The following is a 27,988-nucleotide window of genomic DNA, read 5'->3' as shown; positions in this document are numbered from 1 at the left end:
CCTGAGAAATTTGGTCTCTACAGTGAATTTCCCCTGGAGTCAGTACAGCTGGCAGAGCATGACAGTATGTAAGCTGTTACACCTGCCTGACAATACTCCCCTGTGAGGGTTTCCTACTCCCAGAAGAGAAAAAAAGTTAAGGAGATTGCAATGAACTTAGTCACAGCATCTGGAATCATCACAAATATTATCCTAACACACATTGATTTTGCTGTACAAGTTCTAGAAAAAAACATAGCCTGTAGAGATGTAGCCATCAGTATGAAAATTTCTAACTGTAAGGAAAAAAAAACAAATCACGTCTGTGGATAACAGTGATTTGGGGAATGTTTACCAGCCTACTCATAGGGGATAGTTCCTTTCATAGACTTTGACATTACATCACAATATTTAGTGCTTCATTAGATGCTCACTTTCCAACTGATATCTTCATAGAGGAATGAACTCCTTTAGCCTTTTTGTTAACGAAATAGATAATATCTGTGCATACACAAAACACACAACATATACAAGCATAAAATGCATGAATATGTAAAATTTTACAAGAAATGTTTACACATATGCACACAAGAGCATTTTTGTATTTATGAGAACTTGGGGTGATTGGTAAGGAGATCTTTTGATTCAGATGCTTTGTCTGAATACCATTTAAAAGCGAATAACTTGTCTGCACATGATATGACATGTAAATCCCAACTTAGACCTATATCTTCTGACCAACAGAACCTGTATCTTCTGTCTTAAATTATTAGGAAACCCAAAATGCCATCCAAGCAATAAATATATAAATAAAACTTTATAGCCCAAGCCTACTGACAGTGTTTTTCTGAAGTCCTCCAAAATATTAATTTTAAATCTTTACATAAGGGTTTCTTGCTTTCCTCAGAACAGATATGAAAACATATGACAATGTGAGAAAAAACGTGTTATATTTCTGGACTTTAAGAACAAGGGAGGTGTTGGATTTTGGTCATCTCACAGAGACCCAGGAGAAAAAGCACATTATATCCATTACAATAAAATGCTGAACAGAAAAGACAGGATGAGCAGAGACATACATAAATTATTAGCTTGAGAAACAGAAGGATGATTCCCCTCAAAATACATCCAATAATCCTGTAAGTATAGAATGTGATTTTCACCAGTGACAGGAAGGACTGGAACCTGGCTGCCTGCACGCTTGCATGGATACACACACACAGCATACCGCTTTGTGGTGGAAGAAAGCATGAAGGACACTCCCTGGCAAATAATTTAGAAGAAAAGTGTCTTCATTTCTGCTATCTAACCTAAAATAGGCAGGGTAATTAGTTTGGCAAAAGAACTTTTTAATAGTCATCTGTCATTCTTGACAATTCTACCATTTCTTTTCAAATAACTTCTGTTTTGCAATCCATTTGAAACTATTTTGAAGACATTTGCAAGGAAGAAAAAGCCCCCAAACCTAAAATCCTGTTCTTTTCTTGTTCTAGAAAGAAGGTAATATGGTGTTTCTCTGGGTACTGCTAACCAGGATAAGGTAAGTCTCTGAAGGGAGAAAAAGTAGATATAGAACAACGCTGGCTAATGCGGCATTCGTCCACAGGGTAAGCCTTGATCTCCTCTGAGATCTTTTCATACAGGAACGTCCTTTCCTTTGGGGTTCGAACACAACTAAAGTTCTCTGAAAAAAGCCACGTGCTGTGTTTCCCTCTTTCCAAACAAAGAAAGTTCAGTGCATTGTCTACTGTTTCTATTGAATGTAGTAAATTGATGACAGATATAAATCTCTGAAAACAAGTATGCATTAGCTTTATTTTAGTTAACCTAGATATTCAGAAGTATCAGGCATGATAATGGAGGGGTTTTTAGCATAGGAGATGACTTTTGCTTTTTTCTCCTTAATGTTTCTTTCACTCTGTATTATTTTCACCGATTTTCTGTGCATTATCATACTATTGTTAAGCATCAGAGGCAAACAAATATGATCTACTACAGAAAAAACCACCAGGAGAATATTGATTAAAAAAACTTTTTAGACACCTGCCTTTTCTCCTGCTCTCTTTGATAATCAGTCTACTTCAGCTCTAGTTTCATCATTACCAGTGGTAATTGCTATAACAAGCTGCACACTTCCATTTTACTTCTTCCCAAACAGAAACATTAATTTCTTCTATACTTCATTTATATGTTTAAAAAAAAAAGCTAGCAAAACCAGCAATAAGTGCTTCTACATAAAAAAAAAGGAATTTAAGAACAACTGTTTGCCTGTGTTGTTACTTACATAAATTATAACATCAAGACAAAATTCACAGACTTTAACTGTCTTTTTCTTTATGCTGAGGACGTGACAGCTAGAATATAATCAATACTACAATTATTTTTAAGTCCTAAAAAAAAAAAAAATACTGCAATACCTCCTCATATTACCTTGCTGATATTCCTGGCTAGTTCAAATACCATAGCATTTATTATTAGCAGCAATAGCATGAATACTCTTAACATAGTGACCTGATTTTACAACACAGTCCTACAAAACTAAATTACGAAATATCTCACAGTCAGAATTTAACTCATCGTAGTCTTTCAACAGCGTATCACTCTAATGCGCAGTGCAATTATCTGATTTGCCAGCAGTGGACACTGTTACTCTAGTTATCCACAGATATATTGACTGGGGAATAACTTGCAACACACACTGGTAAATTTTTCTTTTATTACTTGCACTGCTGTAAGAACTTGGAGTTATTTGTACCAGACAAAAGCTGAGCAAAAATTGTATTGTAGGAATATCTTTCCGCATCTGCGTGATAGCAGATAGACTGTCCCTTTCTTTAAAAACCTGTTATTTCAAAGTAACTATAAGAAAAACAAACACCGACTTATTCACGGGGGATTGCTTTTTTTTATCATAATCACTTCAAGTCATAGAATGTGTTCTGATACGAAAAATGAAAATTTCTTCATTCCTCTTTTTCACAGAATGACGGTTAAGACAATGAAACTATACATCTTTTGCATTGCTTCTATAAAATTGTTACAAGTAAGGAAATCAGGAAGCTAAAAAATTCTGAACAGTATATTTACTTCAGTAGCCCGTACCATTTGTTGAATACTATAACTGTTCAAAATCTGCAAAGGACATGTTTTACCCACTGATACCTCTACAGGCACTTCAAAGTTAAGCCAAAGTGTAGATCTTTGGCTAAGAAAAAAATAGATAGGTATAAGACCAACACGGAGAGTTGCAGAAGGATTAGATAGGAATCAGCCTAGCTAGTTGGAAGACAGTTTCCATTCGTCTTAGAGACAGAAAGAAAATCTATGCATTTAAGAAAAGCAATGCACAGGTTTAATCACAGGTAATAAATATTATCTTCTCAGACACAGTTACAAGAGTTCCAGCAATCACTTTCTTATCTCAATATTAAAATGTCTCATTAAGCTTCCCCTAAAATTCCCATCAGTCTAATGCTATTATATAAATGCATTTTGCATGTAAGAATGGGTAGTATCTTAACAGCATAATGCTCATTGTCTGGTTAACGCAGTTGAAAATTTACAAATAGGGCCTAATAGTCCTTCAGCAGTACGTGTACACCGGACACCCAGAAAGTCTACAAGAACTATGCTTTTGGTCACATGAAAGGTCAGTTGCAGATCCAGCCTATTTTTTTTTTTTCTTTTTACTGTTCACCTCGATCAGTAAATTGGTATGACTTACCATGCAGTCTGGCCATGCAGAGCTGGCAAAGTTACACATGAAGCACGGAGAGGGGGCTGCCTTTATCAGTGGTGGGATAGCCTCAGATCAGCCTAAGACTGCCGCGAAATTGCCTCCCAGAAAGCTGGGCAGTTCAGAAAGGTTGGTGGGAGGTCTAGCTTCTAGCTGCCTGTATTTCAACATTTGAGAGCCTTGAGCATCCACCGGGTCAATGGCTCTTTGCTCACAGCCTCTTATTATCTAGATAAAAGTGGCTTAGAAGCCATCAGTCAGTGCATGAACCCAACCAGAACGGTTGGACGGGACCGAGCGGTTGCTGAAACTGCCCTCCAGGCACGTCAGCTCTTAAACCTGCTCGGCCTTGAACACGGGTAGGCAGAACACTGTCCCTCCCCAAAGCCCCCTTTGCCCAATCCATCCACCTTGGAACTGAACTTGGTACTGGTGTACAAGGTCGCTCGTCAGACTTAAGCCTTCGGGACTCATGGGTTACCAGAAGTCTCCAAATATCCCTTGCATTGCCCTTCAGCGCTCAGATAAGCCCTGTGTTTAAAAAAATAAACCAAAAATTTCTCACCAAGTCTCAAAGCTTTTTGACTTATTTCCAGCCTTACTTTAAGCACTATGGAAACTTGCTTCAGCTACAGACGTAGGGAGGAAGAGCTAAATTAATACCAGGAAACAGCTTGATGAGTGGAAGCTCTCTTTGATGCAATCCAAACTGTGCTCTGTAAATAATAAGTGAGCGGTTCTGGCTATGTTAGACTGACAAGGAAGAACAGAAGTCATTAGAAATGGAACATACTGGCAGCCAAATTGCTGTGAACCATAGCTCCTTGACTTATATTCTCTCTCCAGAGACAAAGCAAACCTTTCTGGGCCTTAAAGACTCAAATATAAACAATCTATACACATCATCATTTATTGAGGGAAAAAAACCAACCCACAACATTTGCTTACCATTGCAGTTTTACACATGTGGAATACAGTACTATACCATGCTCTAACTATCACTCATATAAATAAGTTTTTAATGATTTTCTTTACAATTGTGTTACAGAAAATAATAGAGCTTTGATGCCACTCACATTTTTTAAACTGACTGCGAAAACCTTGGATACAGGTAGGGCAACTTCCCACAGAAATCAATTTTTATCATTTTAAATCTCCCAATTTAAAAAACCAACCAACCAAGCGAACAGCTGTCCCTCAGTATGTTATGCAAGTATGATCAATCTTGCATATAATTTCCTTTGAAAAATATCAGCACCTTGCAGACCAGCTTTCTCATTATTTCAAGATTTGGCTCATACCTAGAGAAATTTGCCTGCTTAACATTGCTGAAGGCTCAAGGAATACAAAGAGCACAAAGGTCTGAAATAATGATGTTTTGTGATATCCATTATCTGTTAGCATCATCTGCAAATGACTTTACAGTTTTATGCATGGTTTTGCAAACATATAAAAAATACAAGCTCAGAAGTGTCAAGTGATGAAACTTCTATTTATTAAAAATATGAATTTTATTAATTAAAATCATGTAAATGACCAATAAATTTAGTGAAACCTGGCCTCTGTTTACTGTAGAATAGTTTAGGTTGAAAGGGACCTCTGGAAGTCCCTTTGGAAAAGATTTTGTAAATCAAAAATCTGTGCATGCAGACCTGGATCTAAACAACATACAGATATTTCTAAAGCTGACATGTTTGTTTCCCAAGACAGAAGAACACTTCTATTTTACAACAGGATCTTTTAATTGAAAACGAATGCAAAAAGGATTAAAAATATTTTATTTTATAAGCTCTCAGAGCATGATTTATTTCTGAAATTATTTATGATTAGATGACAGCACATTTAAACATGTGGAGCTGTTGGCAGTTTAAATCTTGATTGTCCCTTGTATGCTTCACATGATGTGGGATTTTCTGAAGCACAGACAATCTTTACAACTTCCAGTTGACTTTCAAAAAATGATTTTCTGATGGCCTTGATTTATGAAACACAAAATTCAAACTTTTACTCTACATGAAATGAATCTATTGATGGTCTACGTAGGTTTAAATATGAGTATCAGTGGTTACCTGAGAAAGCTTAAGTGACTTCTTCAAAGATTATTATGGGACATAATTTCTTGCACTTTTACTTAAAAAGATTTCTTTAATAATTATGCTTTTAAAAGGCATAGATTTATACACGCAACACATAGCTACATACAATTTTTCCACTGCTAAAAGTGAAATGCAAAACTGGACTCTAGAAAACTAAACTTCACAGCCTGTCAGGAGTGGATAGAAAGGAAAAGATAACTACAAGATGGATAGGAGTAAGATAAAAATGCATCTTTAAAAGTCTGGAGAATTTTTTTACTACAAGGATAAAGAAATTACAAGTATGTTATATGTATACTCAAACTGAAAACACAAACATTAGAGAGACTGGACAGTAACATAACTGATGGTATTCTTCAAAGAAACCAGTGACCAATGTAGCAATCCAAGCAAATTTCAAATCTAGTCAATACTGAAGGAGCTTTGCTTTCTTCAAGTATTCAGGAAAACAATTAGGCTATAAAAAAACCCTCTTTGAACTGGAAGAGCAAATCTCTTTTGCAGACTGAAAAATAAACTGGCCTTTTTTGTCTACAGAAATAAACGTATATGGAGGAAAATGTCAGCAAAATCATATTTATTTATTTTTAGAAGGAAAAATATTTTCTAGGTAAGGGATTCATACTGCTACCAACCAGCAAATCTGATCTTACTGAAACAGAAATCTATATCATAATATATCATATATAGCAGAGTTAGAGCAAATATTTTTGTAATTTCAGTTATCACTAACAACTTTAAGGCTACAACAGAAGGAATGGTATCATTTCTAGTGAAAGATATGGAGATTGTTCAAGGAGAAGCTTTGCTCTGTGCCTCTTTTTGATCTACTCCAAACAAAAACTGGAACCTGCTGTTTTCAAATAAAAACTAGGAAAGATCAGTGGATTTGATGGGCAAATCCCATTCATGACAAAGTCATCTTGACATGAATTATGACAGAGTTTGAGTGAACAGGGACCTTCACAGTGGTATTCAACACCCTGAATGTGGAGGCATTTGGCCAACAGGTATGCTGAGTTACTGCATGCCAGACCCTGCTTTTCTTCCGCTGACTCTAAATGTTGCCTTTAGGTTTAGATTCAGAAGCCTCATCCTGCTTTTCTGAAATGCACCCCTAATGCTTAAAACAGTCTAAAGTATTTAAGTTCCTACAGGGCTTTATATCAACAAAAAAAGTTTGAGATAAGCTTTTTCAAAAGGAAACTTTCAAAAGTATTTTTTAAAGTTATTAATTTTCAGTAGTTAATAAATCATTGTTCGAACTAGGCTTTCTGTATGGCAGCATCAGCTGAAATATCCTGGATTTTCTTTTTTTCATGTTTATAATGCTCACGCTCATCAGAAATCTTTAGGCCATTTAAATTTTCTCACAAAAGCCAACAAGGGTGCTAATTAAAAGACTATGCAAAAGAGTTTTAGTGTGAGGCATTGAAACATAAGTTATCAAGGATTACTGCCTTTTACACATTCAGTTATATCTGCTGAAACTTTAATAATTTTGTATTGTAGCTCTGATCATTTTTCCGGGTTATTCAGTTATGCTTGAACACATCTCGGGACAGATTTCCTCCTTCGTCTCTCTAGACTTAATCAATACTCTGACATATCACCAAAAACTCCTCTGCATGTACTTTGTTACATACAAAGGCTCCCATTGTGGCCTCATCCTTGAAATGAAAAAATAAGAGTTTTATTATCTAGCTAACAGAAATTTATAGGAGTGTTGGCATCTATTCTCCTTATGTTAAGAGCTGGCTATCTCTTCCACTATTTCTCTGCAGTTAAGTGGCAAGATATTGTGTTAATGGGATGGGGTTTTGAGTGGGACGGGAGAAGGGGAATGAGACCATTAGATGAAAATCTGAGGTGCTTTTTGTTGTAAAGCACTCCTAGATTGCAAGGCATTTTCTGAGAAGGAAGAAAAACATCAGTCCCCTTCACATAGTCTGAATCTAAAAGAATATTTCCATTTTTAAACCTATTTCCTAGTTGAGGTAAATATTTGCAATAAAATACTATATAGTTCATTGATCTTTTATATGTGCTTAATGCTAATTTTGTTCACTGAACTAAGTCAACTATTAATCAAAAAGACCTACTGATGCACTTCTGTTGTAAAATTAAACATTATACCTTGTTTTGTTGAGACAGAAGACACAAGTTCATTCCTTCTAACCATCAGCACATTTTGATATTTCCTTGGGAAACTGAATTTCAATCTTATTTGTATTTAAAGGCAAGCTAAGGCTACTGCCCTGCTCTGGGTTACGCTGCTCCAGATGAACACAGGAGTGCAAGCAAAAAATCTCTTCTATTCTTCCAAGATCTCCTTGTGGATACTCAGCTTTCAAATAGATATTAATGACAACAAACTGGCTGTTTCCTAAAACATATTTTCTGTGTTGCTTTTCTGTATTTGGTGGACAGCACCATTAATCCCCCTGTTACTGTGCTCCATCCCTTGGCTTCATTAACTTTGCCGTGCTACCAAAAAAACAATTCTTGCACATTGTGAAGATCTAGTCTGCATTATTTTTAGGGCAAGGACTGAACCTCTGTGACAGCTACGCCAAGACAAAGTCTCCAGCCCTCTGATGATCCCCACATGTTAAACATTTCTGATTTTGTCACCTATCCATCCCAGTAATGGTTTCTTCCCATCATACAAAACAGCAGGAGGAAATTGATGCTGTTGCCAGCATCAGAGCATTTGGAAAGTTCTGATGTATGGCACAAAGCTGTGCTTCCTTTAATATAAATTAGACTGTATAGACTAGCTAACTTTAGTATAAGAAGGGCCATATTCTCCCTGGTGTCTATGTGCTCTTTTAGTATATTGGTAATTACAAATCCTGATACAGGAAAGGAAGAGACATCCGAAGAACAGTAGGTTGATTTTAAGAGACAAAGTACAGTTTTCTCTCTGACATGCTCCTTATTATTGTCAATTATAGGTAATTTCCTTGCTTACCCTCTCCCCTCACTGTATGCCAAATAAAAGAACAAAAACCCTAAAACAGATGTTAAAAAAAAAAAAAATTTTTGAGTATAAAAAAGAAATCAGGATGTATTCTTTAAAAGCCAAGATCACAGAGACTCAGAACAGCCTAATTCATTTGTAATGCTGCCTTAACTGATTACTTTCCAATCAAAACTAGTTGCTATTTTATGACAAACATTAAAAACAAAAGCTGAGGTAATACAATCTCACTCAGAAGTGGAACATTAGGTCGTATGAAATGTTACCCTATTCCCCCCTCCAAACACGCTAATCATCCGGTGGCACAAAGAGCAACCACAATGCTTAAACTCACCCAAACCATATTATTATGTACTACAGTTTCCTCACAACAGGATCAAACATAATTCCTTTATGCTCTGTGTACCACCGTTTCAACTCAAGGTCTAAGCCATGTTAATATTACTCAAATTTTGGAAAAAAACCCAACGTTTATTATAGCCCCTTAAGAAATCTTCAGGTAATCAAGAAAACATTACTAATGAAACACTGTGTGAATAAGGATTGGGAGATTATGCAGGAATGTATATATAATATACACAAGCAATAAGAGCTCTTTAAAGGATCAGATTCGCTCTTGATAAGGATTTATAAAGACAAAAGATGCAAAGAACTAGATTAAGCTCACCTAAATTTCATCACTAGGAGTTTGGAATTTTGGCTCCCTGTGTTGTGGACCAACCTGTCCAAAGAAGACAAACATCCACCCAGCCTTTAGAAAATGCTCACCAGCCTCTACTGATCATAAAGAAATCCAGGCTCCTGAGAATTAGGTGAGACAGGAGGAAAGCATTCAATAGCTCTGGTACAACAGAAACTTTTTTGCACCCAGTTACATGTGTGGAGTTCCCCTCTACCTGTCCAGTTGAGGTTCAATAGCTGTGTCCTCTTCATAATCCAGGTCAAGATTTTACAAGCTCACTTTGTACAACCCGCAGATAGGTTACCTTCCTTCTTTCTATCCCATGTTTTGCTAACTATTCCTTCTCTTCTTCTCTGGATCTTTGTCTCTCTCCCTCCAGCTGCGAGCGAGCTACCGCAGAAGCTTTGCCCCCGAGCGCCCACCACGTGCCAAACTGCAGCGGGCACGGTGGCTTTTTTGTGTTGGGATGGAACAGGAGAGGGAACATCGGTTTGTTTAACACAGTCAACTTGTCTTTATGTTTAAATGGTCATACATGTCATAACTTTCCGTAGATACGTTAGAAAGTTATTCAAATGAAAAGTGAAGAGAGCAATGAAAATTCTTTACCAACATCTATTTTAGCTCAATAATTCCTCATGGAAACAAATACATTCAAATCTTGCAAGACTCACTTTCAGTAGAACATCTAGAGACACTAGATTCATTATAAGAAGATCTTGGGGATTAAGGGACAATACCAATGTTGGGTTTTGGGGTTTTTTTTGCTATCCTGAGCAGTAAGAATGATACACAACCTTTGAGGATTATTATGCACTTGTTTGATTAGGTAATACTTTATTAATCTCCTGAGTTATTAATCTTTGTGAATCACATGCCATCAGACACGCTTCCTGTACTTAATGGTGGCAGAAATTATCTAATATACTTTCTGTCTCACCACCTTCTGCCTCCAACTTTTTGCTCTCTCTTACTTCCCCTCTACCCACAATCCTTGCCTTTCCCTTCAACGTTCTAAAGCCTGTAAATTATTCACCCATCCTCTAAGAGATTTTATGCTAAACAGTCACAGGCTGGATAAAGAACTGCCTTAGTGATAGGAACTGAAAGCTAGGAAACCTCTCTTTCATAGGGAAATTTTTGTTACAAGGCTACCAACATGCCCGCTACTCCCCTCTCTCAGTGTTTTGCACAGTCCTACAGTGGGAACAGAAGGAACAGAGCGTCCTTCTCATTGCCCGGGCTGTAAACCGCGGTTCCCAAACCTCTCCTGTCTGCAAAGGGTGGGTAGCTAAGAGCTCTCATTATATCTACAGTCCCAAGCAAGTAAGTGCATAACTGCAGAGGCTGTATTAAAAAATGAGCATCATTTCATTCTGTGCTGGCTGTGCATTATGGCAGGAGAAATTAACTGAGCTCTAATATTTAAAGTAACGAAGAGGGTTCTGGGCCCAACCTCAGGAGAGGGCTTTGGCTGTAAATACCAGGTGGACGAATACAAACCATTCCAGAGTAGCTTATAGCACAACTGCAGAACAGAACTAAAATTCCCTTTTTTTAGTAAGGACAAGGAACTACAGATGAAACAAATTTTATTCACAAAATGAATGATTGCGCTTGACAAGGAAACTGTCTTTGCAGTCTAATAACAGTAAATCTTCACGTTTAGAAGTCACATGTGAAAATCATGAGTATTTTCCTTCTAGTGAACAAACAAGTGTTAAGAGAAAAAATACTTGAACTAATGTTCACGGCTGGTAACATTGGAACATTTGAGGTAGAGTCGACACTGCTTTAAAACTCATTTTAAAGTAATACAAAAATCAAGGCATCACATTTGCCAGTCATTTCTGAAAAGCTCAATTCTCCATGTTGCCTGTGAAAAGTTAGCAATACCAGCCATTATTCTGCATATCATAAAGTAACTATCAACAAGATTTTGGGCCAGAGAAGAAACTGACTTTCATCATTATTCTCCTGTTGTTGCTGAAAGATGGTGTTTCTTAGCTTCAAATAAAATTTTATCTGAATGCAGTTTAATACATTAGCATACAAAAGGCTAGTATTCTATTTAGCAGAAAACGAGCAATTTTTTTTCTGACATAGCCTTGAAATGAAAGGTGTAAATTCAAGTAATACTGTCAGCTGTCTGTGTTACAAGCCATTTTAATGAGAACAGTTCACAGCAGGTCACTTAGCCATTAACAAACCCAACAGCTACAAATTAAAAGGTTGACAAGCAATTTGGAAACGTCTAGCCATTCCCTATTTCTTATATATAATGGTGCAGTAGAAGCAAAATGAATTGCCATGTCGATGTCAGCACGATGCACAAAAGAAATGTCAATGATTAGTCAATGAATGCTCCCACCAAGACATTCAATATGTGCAGACAGCTTCTCCGCTTTTGCGCACCTTTTCCTCAACTTTGACAGCCTGGAAGGGGCAGTAAGTGTGGCCCAGTAATGAAGAGCCAGGAACAGGGATTCATCCCTTGTTTTGAAAGCCATTAGAGGTATAGCAATGCAATTTGCTGGTCACAGAAGACATCTCCACTTTCTGTAGAGATGAAAGGTCTTAGCCGAGAGCACATTTCTATTTGTATTTGCTCTGTGTCTGTTTAGACAGATATTCAGGGCCTGACCAAAAAGCAGTTTCATTTTACAATGATCTCACCACTAGTGTCCAGCTCCCTCAGTTGAGCACTGGTCTTCCAATGACCAGCAGCTATAGGGGGAGTCACATCAACTCACTGATCTGATAGAAAAAATCATGTTAGTTTTAGCAGATTAATCTGCCGGATCATCGTGCTGATCCTGCTTGCCCTGTAGCCACAGTGATGGAAGGCAGAGAAGAGGAATGTGAGGCCACAAAGAACACAAGCCTTCCCAGATGAATGGCTTTATAAAAGCTCAGTATATTTTATTAAAATATCTAGTGCTCTGTAAGAGATGGTTGCTTTACATACTTGAACTTCTGAAGTTCGCCTGTTAGTCTGGGAACTGTTAGCACAGAAGGTGTTATTGCTACTGGAGGTCTGTGACTGTAATATTCTATCACAAGGACTTCATAAATATTTTAAAGAATTAAGTACATTTTTTAAATCAATGGAAACCCACTTTAATGAATGTTTCGGAGACTCTTTGTAAAGAGATAGTATCACATGCAAATAATGATGCTATTTCAAAGGCAATGCCATGGACCTAGGATAATTTAAAGATTTTTGTATGGAGAGAAAGAAGATGCTATGGACTCAAGGAATTTTCAGACTATTGTAATATGTTCACAAATATTCTTCTGTTGTTCAACATTGTGTGCATTTCTAGATCAGCTACTATGTTCCCTTCAGAAAGCAAAGCTGAAAAATAAAAACTAAAGCAAATGATCTTGATTTGCCTAGTATGTGCTCTTACCTTTCTGAGAAGATAAAGACTAACCTGACTCAAGTCTCAGTTATGACTTCTGAAGTACAAGGTTTATAATGGTAGGACGTCTGCTCTGGAGTTCATCGATACTTGGCACAAGAACTATCATCATTCCACGGGACAAGTCCTGTGAAGATCCATGGTGCTGTGGTCCTATCTTGGCAGTCCTGTGTAGCAGCTGACTGACTTTAGTAAGCTAGTAATGCATTCAGACCATGTATAGTTTCCTCTACAGTGCTTCTTTTCCACTTATTTTATGCGAGCTAGCAGCAGGCACCTGTGAAGACCTATCCCAGTCCCAGAAAGGGAAAAAGACTATGAGCAGTGAATTAAAGCCGCAAAGAACTACAGGGGCCAGTGACCTCTAGTTCTGATTAGCATTTAAGTCCTGTCCCATCATCAAATAAAAGCAGTATCTAGAAGAAGCCACAATGTACTTGAGAGCTAATTAGTCTCGGAAACAGAAGCAATAATCAGATCAAATTATCCTTCCACTCTTTCTTCAAAGATGATGTTATTGGACAAGTAAGTACGAATGATGGATTCACTGAATCCATCTAAGCAACCTATGGAAGAAAACGTTGGTTATAAGCTCGAAGGAATGCTTGCACATGAACATTGTTTTGAGTTGTTCACTGACCTGTTTTCCCCGTTATGTCAAGCATACAGATTCAATGATTACATTGTGTGAGGCAACATAGAAACTGCATATTTATATTCGTTATGATGTTGAAAACTTCTTTCACGCCAGCCCACTTCATAACAAGTCCTTATTTTTATTATAGTGATGGCACTGATGAAGTGACTTCTCATGGAAATCAATGGCAAAATGTCAATGATTTTGATAGATCAGACCCCAAATAGCTGCCAATTACAGTACTCTGAATTTATTTTGAATGGATTTAAAAATGTTTATGTCTGTTGGGGCAGTGGGGGGAGAAGTGTCAAAAAAAAAAGAAAAAATAGAAGTTTCTATCATGTTTCCAGGATCAGAATTTTACACTTTTTTTGACACTTTTAAAATAAAGTTATTATTGTTTGAGACTCATCACAGGAGGAGTCATGCCCTTGAAGGAATATTCTACAGGAAGTTATCATTAGGCTAATTGTAACAATGCTCATTATCAGAAGAAACAAAATGCTGCTGCAGCTTAAATACCATCAGAACTGGCAGCTCCCGTTGCTGGCGTATCATAGAAGCTGTAGCTACAATGGCAAACACACACAAGCACACAAAAAGCACTGTTATTTTACATTTAAGGCCAAAGGAATAGGATTTTTTTTTTTCCTGTGCAGCTATAAGAACGTCTTGTTCTTAAACTGGATGCTTGCCATTCAATTTCCTTTTAAAAACAGTCTGTTGGACAGAAATCATATGCAGCTTGCTCTGGTCAATAGTTTCTAAAGGAAATTTCCAAAGAAACCCTTCCACTCCTCAATCACATCAACTAGAAGCTCACTTTGCTAGCAAATGCTCATGTATTTATCACCCCGACTTTCAGTCTCTCAACCTAGGCCAAGGCTCTCAAAGGCAGGCTCTTAACTCCAGAGGCAATGCTTTTGGGATTACGACCTACCCACCTCAAACACTTGCAAAGGCTGGTGATCTTCATTTTTGCAAGGCCAAACCCAAATCCTTGCCCAAGGTTATAATCTCAGGCACATTACAAGACAGCAAAAATCACTGAGCCCTTTTCCATCTGTTATACTAGTGCTTGTTGCAATAAAACAGACATATATTAGTAGTCAGCAGCTTATACATAATTTCTAAAATAACCTCATGTTTTGAAAAGAAAAAAAAGAATGGTAAAACATGTATATTGGAACAAGTTTTGAGGAAGATAGCCGTAATACGTGTTATTGAAAGGAAAAGTTGCCTGTGTAAATTGGCTCAAAAAGAAGACAGAAAGATACCTTCTGAAAAACCTAATCTCCGTTAAAATGTCATGAAATATATGTTTATTGAAAACAGCTGTCTTTAAAGAAATATCTCCTCACTCTTCATTGTCCAGCTTTCGTACCATAATGCTAATTCTTGGGAACTGGAAAGTGAACAAAACTAAAAACAGAAGCCAAAAAAAAAAAAAAGGCAAAAAATTAAATTATTTTTCTGACAGTGGAATACATATGGTGAAAACTAAATTTAGATTGGCTGTGATCCCATACATCCCATTAATTTTGGCTTTCAAACCCAGAAAGGCTGTTTGGAACAGCCTCAGCACAGTGGGGTCCTGGCCCAAGACACTGAGGTATTAGAGGAGAAGAGTAACCATGCGTAAATATTCACACATATATATAAAGCAAACAGGAACCAATGCAATATTTCATACAAAATTCCACATATCCATTCTCCCCTATCCCTCATTTACCTCCCTGAACTGTATCTGCATGAAGATCAGATACTTGTCCTTAAACGCAGCCTGCTAGTGTCTAACCCCACAGGCACAAGCGAAGCTTGTAATACCCACTGTTAACAGGGCAGAGATTTTTTTTAAGAGAAATATTATGGTTAGTATGAATGAAATGAATGGAAGCGTGTGTTTGTAGTGAAGGGGGGGAGGGAAAGGGAACACACAGGTGTTCAAGGGAGTAAGCTTTGATTTAGGCTATAGGAGTCAGCTTCATAGGAAGAGTTAGTCAAGAGCACTCCTAAATTACAATCAGCTCCTGGCAGGAAAACATACCCAAGAAAAGCTGCCTGCAAGTTGTGCAGAAATCTGAACCTTTTTGAGTCCCAATGATTGATTGCAGGCACTGTCCTCATTACAACTCTTCCCACCTTGCACCATTTCTCATTGGACCAAAATCTGGAATTTTTATGCGATGAACTTTCCACTTAAAAAGAATAAAGCAAGCTTTTTCTATTTTCATCTGACATTCTACAACTGTGTCCCCAGTTGCTTCTGTAGCGTGATTTGCAACATGGGCGCTGAAGATCCATAGCCTGGAAGACCACTGTAGAGAGAAGAGTTCCCAAAGAAAGGGAATCCCAGAAACCCAGTACTGCGAGATCCTGCCAGATTCAAATTCCCCTGTCAAAGAGAAGCTACTGCACTCCATTCGCCTGCTCCAGCATTAGAAAAATATCTGTACTCTACCGGCTGTCACCTCGTATCTCTGTACTAAACTGGGAGTCACAGTGTAAACTGAAGTAGCCTATACTGCATTTGTCTGCATACCCAATCAGGATGACCTGAGAATGAGAAAACCGTAGCCGTTTTACATCCTACAGGCCTATCCGCTTAGTTTTGTGTTCCGATATAAATGATGACGATTTGCAGAATTTTTCTGAGTGATCTTAAAAAATAATCCCTCCCAGTTTTCTTCTTTGGTTCTGAAAAGTTTGCTAAATGAAGTCTGTTACTGAAAGGTGTGTTCATCATCCTTGTGAACTTCGGAGAGAGATTTTACCCCGGCAGATGACAGAAGGGAGGAAAGGAGAAATAAAGAAAGACCAAAAAAGCAGCTGCACTGATTTTTGTTTGTCCCACCCCAGTTGTTCTCTGTTTTGATCCGTTGTGTCCCACAACTTGATAAATGGTTAAATTAAAGACAGTACTTGAAATTGAAGTGTGAATGAATTGCTTCATTAGCATTTGCAGGCTCCATTATAGAGGAAAAGTACACAACTGAGGTTTGACATAAAAGTAAACCGTGTTTAGGGTACACTAAAAACCACAGTAATGTTTCGAGTATAATCTTGCAAACTAACACAAGTCAGCTGGAACACGTTAGCTGTTTCTGGCTGTCAAAACAAGACATTTAGAGAGGTATTTCTCCGGCTAAGAATCAAAGACAAAATTGCCATTTTTACTGCTAAAGTTCTGCAATTGGCCCTAAGTTACAGGTGAGGGCACTCTAAGCAAAAAGAAAACCTTAGGACAGGCTAAATGCAGATATGTTTAAAGTGAAATTTCTTTAAAAGGCACAACAAAAACGTGCTCACTGACATTTCAAATCATGGAACAGTAACTCCCAAGCTGATAAGCATTTTAAATTTAGTATATAAATACTATTATTTGGAGACTAATTGAAACTTTTCCCTAGAAAATGTATATTATATACCCATGCATACAGACATTTGAAGAAAATTGCCTAAATATAAAAAAAATTCATATAATCAAATAGGATTACATATGAAAAGTTAAATCTGCTGCCCACTGCACTTGAATCAGGGAACAGTCTGAGAAATAACTGTACAGGAAGAGGAATGAAAATACGAGCTTAGAATTTTTCCTCTATGTTTATCAAATCTCACTTGATAACACTGCAGGAGACCTGATATTCTAAGGTAGCTCCATTTTTTCTAAGTAAATGCAACTGCAGAACATTGCTGTACTTGTTTTCATATATGTTTCTGATACAGTAAAGTACATTACACACAATTATTTGAAGTTTAAATTGTAGTTTTTTTTTTTCTAAATTGTTAAATGTTGCTTAAAAATTAGAAATTAGTATTTTTTTCTTACTTTTATTTTACTGATTTAAAAGGTATTTCAAAAGACAGCTACCTTGATTTTTCCATAAGATATATCATTTCAGCTCAAAATACTTAATTGAATTGAGCAGGAAAAAAGGCCATTTTTAGTCACTGATGTAAATGACATGATTTTAAAGAACACTCACCACCAAACTGCTTCTCTGATAGTTAGGGAAGCACTTTTTCTATTTAGTTGCCTCAGCACATAATCCAAAATTCCAGCAAGAAATGAGTAAGGCTTTTATTTACAAGTTTTCAACAGAGTTTGGAGCCTTACTTCATAATAATTTTTTACAGTCTAAGATATGGAGTAACTGAAATCTAATGCATTTTTTCTGGAATGACTGGTAGGAAAAAAATGCAGACTGTATTGTCTGAAAACTGGTATGAGACAACTGAAGAGGATGGCATGGTGCATGCACAAGAGTGCAATCTTATATTTGGCTTCCTCTGAGTAAAATTCTTAAAAAGAAACAAAGAAAAAACCCTTCCAAGAATATGAAGGAAAGAAAAAGAAAAAAACCCCAGACTCTGGGATTTTAAAACTCATGAGACTTCCAACAGTTTGCAACCTTGAGCTATTAATGCATTACACCAAGCTACTACATTGACTTAAACGAAACTGTGCAAGTGGAAAACTGCTGTGCTGAAGAACTTCATGCAGAGAAGACAAACGGAAATACTTGACTCAGTTACCAGAAGTCTGTCATCCTTACTGAAGCAGTAGACATTAGGTCCAAAACCTAAGCTATTAAAATTTTCAACTCATCCAACGTCTGCAGGCTCTGTGACACTGGGCTATAAAATGCCTAAAGGTTTGGATTTTGCCCGACATTTAAACCCATCAGATACAAACGTGAACAAAGTCCGTTTGGCAAACAGAGCGATCCACAGTGGGACTCATTTCTGAAACCTGGGATATCAGGCTGATTTTCCCATAGATCTTTACGCAGCCTAAACACAAAGGCTAGTAAACTCAAAATCTAGTAGGTCAAAGTCATCTCCTAGTAGGGCCAAAACAATACACTGGGTGCCTAAGTGTTTTGCTCAATGCCTTTTTTATTGACAGCAACACTGGGAGACCTGTCCAACCCCAGGACAGCCCCCAGGATCCCAAGACAGGGAGCACGGTTGTCTGTAAAACACATGGTGAGGGTGAGGAACCAGGAGCATCATGACGATAGAGTTGCGTGCCCCCAGAACACTGCAAGAAGACACTTCTCTTCAGGGAATCCGATGATTACCAAACATCTCCTCAAATGTCCAAAGCCTACTCCTCTCTCCTAAAAGCAGACAGCTTGCACATCTTTGAGAAAGATGATGGTCCTTTTTTATTTAACTATTCTAGACTACCCCGTTTTCACTGTCAGAGGTAATTCACCTTTGGAGTCCCACAACCCTACACTACAGCAAGTATGATGCCTCAGAATCACCCCCAGTAGATTTGGGACTCAGGTCTCCCCAGGTGAATTAAAATGGTTTAAACTCTGTTACGCAGTTGACAGAGCTCAGTCCAGTTCTTGTCCTCCTTCCTTTCAAGAGAAAGCCTTAGGTGCGTTTTGGGCCGAAGCTCTTCCTGCGTGGGTCCTATAGACAGAGGCTCTGGTGCAGGAGGAGCTGCTGTCCCACGTCCCGCCCGCCCGTAGCCACCAGCTCGCTACCAGGCTGCCTCAACCTGTTGACAAGAATGTGCTTCCTGGTATGCGCCGAAACAAAATTTGAGGTATTTGGGGTAAGAAAAGTGCCCATATAGAATTTAAGTCCCCTCAACGTTGGGTGGAAGCTGGGAAGAGCTTCTTTGGACTACAATTTGGACCCGGTTTCCAAGGAGGTGTTATTCCTAATGACGTAGTTGTCTCTATGCATTGCTCCTCAGTGAATGAGAATGCACTTCTCCAACATTTTTAAAGGATAAGTACATATAATGTGCTCGATGACACAAAAAATAGAAAACAATGTCACAGCGAGGCAAACGCAAGTTTTCTTTCAACTCAGTGCAGCCAGGCTATCACCCCACATTTCATGTTTTGAGAGCAAGCAAGCCCTACTTTCCTACACAAATATTTTAGGTTAAACCTCTAACACTGCAAGATTTTGATGAAGTTAAGTGAAAGGTTTGAACAGCTACAGTTACAGCAGAACTACAAAAAAACCAAAGCAATGCCTTGTTTTTGCGATAACAAAAAAGTAGGGGATAAAAAAAACCCACAAGTTGTCACATACATTTCAACATTTAACAAAAATGTATTTTTTTCATTTTTTCATACTTGTTTTGCAATAGAAACAGCTCAATATGAATGTAGACTTTTATCTGATCTATATTCTTTCCACAAAAGTAGAGGTTTTTTATACAAACAAGTAAATTTCACTGACTCTTCCTTGCAAATGAAGATTAAACAGTTGGTATTTATCAAACAAATCATGAGAACACTGTCTGGTAAAACACCAATTAAAACCTATTGCCTAAACTAAAAATATCTGTAAAATTGTTTTGGTGGAACCTACTGGTATTATTTAAGAGCCTAAGTTCCCAGAAAAAAAAAAAAAAAAAGATATATAGGCCTACTTTTCCACCTTCCCTCTTCCTCCACCATCCCCCTTGCTGCCACCAAAGGAGCCAAGGACCTCAAAATTATTATTGATGCAAGTGTCCTGCAGATCCTATAATTTCTAGGGCCCTCAAATATATCCATATATTACTGATCATCCATCTTTCAGTTTCAATTTTTCTTTACTCCAAAGTGGTGAAAGTGGAATTTTTAAGTAATAATTTTAGACAACTCAATTCAACTGTGGCAATATGCGATGGATGAAACTTCATTTTCATCGCAAACTATTTTAATCGTGTATGTAACGCCAAAAAGAAGGTCACTCAAATCATGTGTATAACACCAAACAGAAGGTCAGTTTCTATTAGAGCAGAACTAAAGAAACTCCCTCCCAGTAGATTCACAAATAAGAAGTCCCAGATATTTGACATCAAGTTCTGTGACAAGTAATTTATTTTCTGAAGGATACAAGACCACTGACAGTGGGGAAGAGGCATAAAGAGTGGAGGCTTGCCAGCAACGCTCTGCCCACGTCAACTGCAACAGGAGGAGAACCTGAAGGCAGAAGGATGACTCTGCCTCAGCCAAGAAACCATACATTTTTGGAGATTACAAGCACGCAGAAGGAAGTAATTGGCCTAAGAGATGGCACTGCTTATGACATGGATGCCTAAATGCTCCAGGGGAGACATCTCCTTTACTTCAAGGCTTTATGCAGGTTTGAGTCAGCAGCAATATTTATCTAACACTAGCACAGATTCACTACCATTAATCAAAAAGAAAAATACCATTGTCATGTTCTAGCACCCATTTCCAAATCCCTCCCGATATTTTGTTTGGTTCAGCCAGATTTACTTTATTTAATTTGTTTAGGTTTGCAGGCCTGCATGACGAATAAAGCGGAATTAATTTGTTGTCTCTTGCAGTGAAATAAGCTACACATGTGTAAGGAAAGAATAGCTTTTTTAATAAACCAAAGCATTAACTTAGCAAGACTAAGTATGCATATCATAATAAACCAAGTATTCATGCAAATTAATGTCTGGAAAAAATGTCTGATTTTTAGGCTAAGACAAATGTACGCTCACACATTTCTACATCACATAAATGCATTTAGTAAATGGCTAAAGTAACAATGCAGCTTACCTATCATAATTTTTACGTATTTAAAATAGTTTATTCTCCTTGGTTGCGCTGGATTTTGCTCTTACCCTAGCTGGAAATGTAACTGAAATCTTTAACTTTGTCTATTTATGGAACCACAGAAAATGAGGTATCTGCTATTGTAAAGAAGACAAATAGAAGAGTTAAGTAACAAAGCAATTAAATGTCAAATTTTTGAAGGCTGCATCCCAAATAGTGAGAGGAGTAAGTAAAAAAAGCTAGAATAGGTCTCTTTATCATTAAGCAACTGTATTACACATTTTAAAAGGTGTGTATGTGGGTGCACACTGCAGACAGACGACGTATCATTCCTTCAGGACAACTATGCGTTAGGATTATTAAATGCTAATACAATTGTAAAAGTCAGATACCACATTCTCTCAAGGTACAATGCTGATATTCCACAGATGCAAAATTATTAGTAAACTTGATGCATACAATTCTATCAAGAAGGCTAGAGGTTGCTTCTAAGACTACCTAATATAACAAATTAAATTAAATTAAATATGGACAGGCTCTTAATGGATGAAATTTATTACAGTGAAAGAAAAAGGAAAAGATACATCCAAGAAGATGTGAAGAATTTTCAGATGGACTGAGTGAAAAAGTTTCACTGGAATATCCTTTGGTGCTTTTATACTGAAATTTTTGTTTCCTCTTTAATATGATGCTGGTCTTAACAAGTGATGTCAGCTTTAAAATATGCCTGAAGAACAGAATGAAGCATGGTGGTAAAACAATTTATGAAATGATGCATAAATAGCCTGTGCAGTGTCCCTATGAGACTTGACAAAACTTACTGGCTTCTATCCAGACATCAAAATGTAATTAAGTATGATTTGTTATGTATATTCATGGATTATTCACATCTGAATACTCTTCTTGCTTGAACTGCATTAGTGTATTTGGTCCTGATCTACCAAATATTTTAAGTGAAAAATCAAATTAGAGCAACTTTTCCTGGAGGAAATCAGTTTCTTTGTCTCCCTTTCTACAGATGTAATAGTTTGAGATGTTGGATTAGTGTTAGACCATTAATCTAAATATTTAAAATAGTGACAGATGGTGCCAATACAACACACAGTGTGATGCTGCAGGAAGGAGAGCCCAGCTATGGGAGCAACACCAATATTCCATATGTTCAGGTTGGTGGCGAACACTTTAAAGAGAAAATGATTTGGTCCCAACAGCAACAGAACTGCCACAGTTCCTACATAAACCAACAAATTATCAAACTAGTTCAAGAACCACCCCGTGCCAAATCTCTACATTTTCAGGCCTTTGTCAAGCCACTACGTGTTGTAATACACAGAAAAATGGCTCTGCTGAGCCACGAGAAGCTCCACTTTCTCTCATTTGTAAAACCGAGAAATTTCTCACCTTTAAACTCCTGCCAGATTGGCCTTAACCTTTTCTGTGTTGATTTAGTAGGTGGTAATTTTTGTTTAAATAAGTGGTATCTGATGATTACTTCTAGCAAAAGAAGAGAAGCATTCTCCCCTGGCTCCTCTTCTCCCTCCCTTTCCCTGCTCCATGCAAATATGTTGCTTTGTAAACGTTCTGCAAATTTCAGTCCGGCTCAAACAACTTTTACAAGACGTTAACAAAAAACCCAACCTCCACAGCACACCCCTCCGCCAGTAAAGGTCTCGTCTTTGGCCATATGGCTAACAAACACATTACTACCGCTGCCTTTACTAAAGGACGCTTGCTTTAACATTTCTATGTACCACAAACTCCTCCCTCCTCTAAGGCTTCATGTGGGCCACTTTATGGTGACTTATACCGAATTTGCGACCCTTTCATGTAGCCACATTTCCAAAAACTCCCTCTGTGTAGTAACTAACACAGCGGGAGGTCAGCCACTGGCTAAGGACGCTCAGGAGCCATAACACCACCAACATTAATTTTGCTGTTTGTCACATTCTGCTGTCAAAACCTAAAAGGTGTTTACAAATCCTATGGACCGTTATGCTCTGTTCCGTTGGGCGGATATGCTGGAAGAGTGGAGAAAGGGAAGGGACTAAGTACCAGGATTTGTTCTAGAATAAAAATAAATACAGCTGGTAAGGGTATTTAGGTAGAAAGGAATGCACCTAGTCAGCAAGAGAGTGTTGTAACAAAGTTTTAAGCAGAATGCAGAAGAAAAATCCATTTCAAAATGGAAAAATCATCCAAATTTTTTTTTTGCCATTGAGCTATCTAAATAATACAGTCTAATTTTATTTGTTTATTTATTTATTCAAAAATGCTTAGCATCCTGTAACTATGGTAACAATTTGCCTTGCTGAGTGCATCTTTGTTAACGTCCCCTTGCTGTAGTAATGCTTCCATCACCATCTGGCAGTGACAATTTTCTTGCTTGAGTGAAAATTCCTCCAAAGTATAAAAATCAGGCCATTTATTTTTAGAGGGCTGGCTGCCCCAGCTCCTATTGACTTGCAGAGTCCCAGTCAGAACCTCTGTAAGTTCAGTTACGTGATTTTGGTATCTTAATGAAGGGGATAAGCAGCAGTGTAAAAAATGATTGAGTTACAAAGCTAATCAGTTGCCCTCTTGCCTTTGATGGAGAAGGTTTATTTTTCAAACTTTTTCAAGGAGTGATGTTTTCAAAGCCACAGACTCCATCTCGCCTCCTTTGCTTCACAGAAAATCAGTGGTATTAAGCAGATGGCAAAACGAACTCCATTATTAATAAGACAGGTTCCAAGAATATCGCATGAAGACTGGGAAACCTTTGGTTTCCATGGTAAATCATTTGACTCTAATGCACTTAATCAACATGTTTAACATTCCATACTCAGTGGGTCAAATGAAAATAATGTAATCACAGTTATTAGGTCAAATAAATAAGGCAAGAACTCAGAAGAACAGCAAAATACCAAATATGTACTGATAATGAGCCAGGTTGGACAGACATAGAAGCAAGAGTCCTTGCGATCATGGGCCTCCCTCCTGTCTACATTTTGACATTTGAGTAACTCTTTGGAATTCTGCTCTAAAGCAGAAAACAGTATAATTGCATCACAAGTATAAAATAAGCATTATTTTTCAGTTAGAAATAACATAAGTGCTATTGAACATTTAATTACATTAAATTCCCCTGGCCATGGCTCTATTTTGCATATCTGCTTATTAAAAGTCAGTTGATTGATAAATTATTTATGTATTAGACATTTTCTTCAAAACTGCATAAAACCAGCCAAATAATCCTGCTGGTTTTGGAGGGAATACAGGTAACCACCAAACTGATGGTAGAGCTTAGGATACATTTGATACATATTTATTTATGTTTTTGGTGTACATGAAGAGTGTAGTCCAGACATAAACACGGGACCACATTTTCCTGATCACTTATGCAAGGCCATGCTGCTGTTGATTTCTCCTTTCATGGGCCCAGAGCCTAAGACCAGAGAGTGCTGTTCTGCTCTGTGCAGTGAACATATAAGACAGGCTCCATTACATGCAAAAATTTGCTTTCTACGTGTGTTCATATACAGACAAATCTCCACCTCAGAGTGATTTTTTTTTTTTTTTTCCTTCCCTGAAAGTAAATGTTTTCAGAAAGAAAAGGAATTGACAGTAGCAGCTCAGGCTGGCATTTGGAAACAACAGAGAGAGTGGCATTCTTGACAAGAAACGTGTTGATGGAAGAAATGCATTGACGGTCACAACGGAAGAGTTGAGAGACTGCAAGGACTTTCATTTTCTAGGATGATTCTGCAGGGTTTGAATGCTTTGTAGAACAGGTATGTTTTAAACAGCATATTTAACATGAACATTTGAGAAAGAATCTGAAAAAAACCACCAAAAATAAGGAGTCTTATTCTGCACAATATGAAATATGTCTTATTTCTCAGTGAGAACTCCTTAAGTTACCTTAGAGAAATGACTACACGTCAACACCTCTTGAGCTTGGGGTCTCAATACGCCTCCCGAACAGCAATTTTACAAAATCTGGGGTTTTTTTTAATATTAGTGCAAGCTTCACAATGGACTTTTTTTTTTTTATGCTTATTGAAGAAATATGCTACAAATGTATTAAATATGAGATAAATTCCTTTATGAAAGGACTGAGGAGAAAATTCTCTATTAAATGTCTAGTTTTATTTTTTTAAAGGAGGTTAGCATGTGTAAGACAACTTTGGGAAGGTTAGATAGTCTCTGAGGAAGACCTTCACCAATTTCCTGACCAGAAAATACAATGATAGCATGGAGTTCCTTAAGCAAGAAGATAAAGCCCAATGTTTCTGTTTTCTTCTTTATAAGGTAAAGAAATCAAACTTCTGTTGGGATCATTAATCCCTTTTTTTGTGTTATAAACTGTTAGAAAGCACATAGTTCTTTTCACTTGGAAACAGGTCATCTGTTGGAAAGAGAAGTGTTTCTTATCTAAACGTCTCCTTTATAGAGAAAATTTAATACACATATTTACAATGCAGAAGAAATTATCAAAAAGCCACATGAACAAAAAGAGCAGAACTCTCAGAGCTACAAATTTGGTTTTTTGAGCAGCATTAGACTGGAATTCATTTAATAGATTGAAAGAATCATAGAATGATTTGAGTTTCATTGCTTATGCACTACAGGTTTGCCTCACCTCAGCCTCAAGAACGGTAACAGTTTGGTAATTCTCCTTCTCTGGGACGTAGATGCATAAGAAGGTTGCTGCTTCTCTTTGGCTGACGTCTATTTTGTTTGGACATCAAGTCCATGACTAACGATTTTCTCTTCACGGCACCTCCAGAATCCCATCTCAGTGTTTAACAAGAGAAACCTCCTCTCTTACTACTGCTAATGAGAATTAGAAATAGCTCAAAACAGGCAGAAAGAATGGATGAGCATATTTATAAACTTGTTATAATAATTACAGCCTGAAAGATCACAACCAGAGGACACCAGAAATTATTTTAAAGGCAAAAATCATTCTATTCATGGTAAAATAAACTTAACATCTTTAGCATAAAACAAGAAAATTGTAAGCTATGGGTCAAAGAAAAGCGAGCCAAAAGTATAGCCCAGCTGCAAAATAAACAGGCATGAACATAGAACTACTATTAATCTGATTTGTTACACCTGAACAGCAGTTTTCAGGTACTGAAGCAATTCAAGCCATGCCATCTTTCTAATTTAGATTGTAAAAATTCAGTATGACTGAAGAACCAGAATGTTATTTTGTAAAATACATGAAACTTCATACTTTAAGTATACATTCTCAAAATCTACCCTTCAGTATTCTTAAGTGTTGCTTTTCATTATTTATAACAGAAAAATTACAAAAATCTAGCAAATGGCAGAAAATACACCCACACACCTGCTACTAAGCATCTACTTATGTCCATAGGAAAGCTTTGATTACAAAGGTTTGTTGTATTCTTAGCAAATTGCCGTATCTACTTCATCACATTAGGAGGGTTGTTGCAAACTTTGTTTGCAGGGAACACAGCAAATACAAGACTGACGTGCTGCAACATAGATTTTACATTCACAGTTCAGCCAAAAGAGACACTGGGATCTTTGCTGCTAAGCAGGATTTCTCGGTGCCACAGAGGTATCTAGGACTCTTCAGGAGTCCCCAGGTTCCACTGTTACGTCTCCACTCCGACTGCTAAAAGAGTCACTGTTCCACACCCATTCCCATTAAAATTTCATCCACAGTACTGAGATAAAGATAATATGTACCAGTATAATCCGGAGGTAGTGGCCACTCCACTACGGGCCAAGAACAACTCTTGAAATTAAAGTGGACAACATGGTGCATGGGGAGAAGGCAGCTATCATATCCACAGGTTTTGTGAAGGTTAGGCAGACAAATCACGATCCCATTAAAAAAAAAAAAAAAAAAAGAAAGAAAAAAAGAAAAGCAACCCCCTCCACACCCAGTTCAAGTAAAACTTAATCCACAGTAATTATACATCCTTTTGAAACTTTTAAAGTGCCATTTTTCTTGATATCTTAGCCCGTGCACTTTCTGTCAAACAGACAGCTCTATTCAATGTGTCATGTCTACGCAACAAAGTTATCATGGAAATTAATGGTAATGTTATGAACCTCAGAATAAAAGCAATTAACTTTTTTCCCAAATGCCAACAGTACAAAACCTCTACATCTTAATTAGTTCTCTATCATCTTACTTCATACTTTTCCACAACACGCAGTTATTATTTAAATAAAATATGCTTTGGGGATTCATTTTCCAGCATGATGGAGTAGTTTTGCTCCATGTTGACAATGTGAATTTAGGTTTTACCCTAGTCTGGGAAGAATTTCTCCACTGAAAGGCTGAACTTCCTTTTAAATGGACCAAGCACAGACAGATCATCCCAAACGCCTTTGTTTCTAGTTTCACAGTAGAAAGAAAAGAATTATCCTGACCATAGGCATCGTGTCAGTCCACAAACAACAGCATGCTGAGGATTAAAGTAATCCATTATAACCAGTTCTTCTATTCACAGGGGAAAAAAAAAAAAGAGATTCTATTTTATTGAGTATCAAACAGATAAAAGTTTATTCTACCTTTTCCATTCACTTTCTTGACACACAATCTGTGCAGATCAGCTAACGTACAGGATCTGATCCCTAACATGTTCCTACCAAGAGAAGTGCAGATTCACGACTCTGTTGAGGATTTACTGGATTTTGTTCCTGTTTTCAACTGAAATGGAAAAGCTTTCTGTTCATCATGGCAAATACAAATGCAGCTTTTGTTTCGTAATTATCACAGCTATTCAGAACTTGAAAATATGACTCGTTTTTTGCTGTAGCTGTACTATGCAGATCTTAGGGGTGTCATAGAAACTAGGAATGATTCACTGGGCAGACATGTTCCTTCTCAGTCAATAGTGAACCAACAACCCAGAACAACACTAAGAAAAATTGGTCTAATGAAGATAG

The 27,988-nt window shown here is 37.3% G+C and overlaps 1 protein-coding gene across 4 annotated transcripts in view; it reads right to left on the bottom strand.

Moving 5' to 3' along the window:
* The window catches only part of FGF14 (fibroblast growth factor 14), a 247,702-nt gene that overhangs the window by 151,059 nt on the left and 68,655 nt on the right, over window positions 1-27,988 (bottom strand). The window lies entirely within an intron of this gene.

The sequence above is a fragment of the Buteo buteo genome, chromosome 14 (genome assembly GCF_964188355.1).
Source record: "Buteo buteo chromosome 14, bButBut1.hap1.1, whole genome shotgun sequence".
Classification (NCBI taxonomy): Eukaryota; Metazoa; Chordata; class Aves; order Accipitriformes; family Accipitridae; genus Buteo; species Buteo buteo.
The sequence above is the reverse complement of the archived record's forward strand: the minus strand, read 5'-3'. Positions and strand labels throughout refer to the sequence as shown.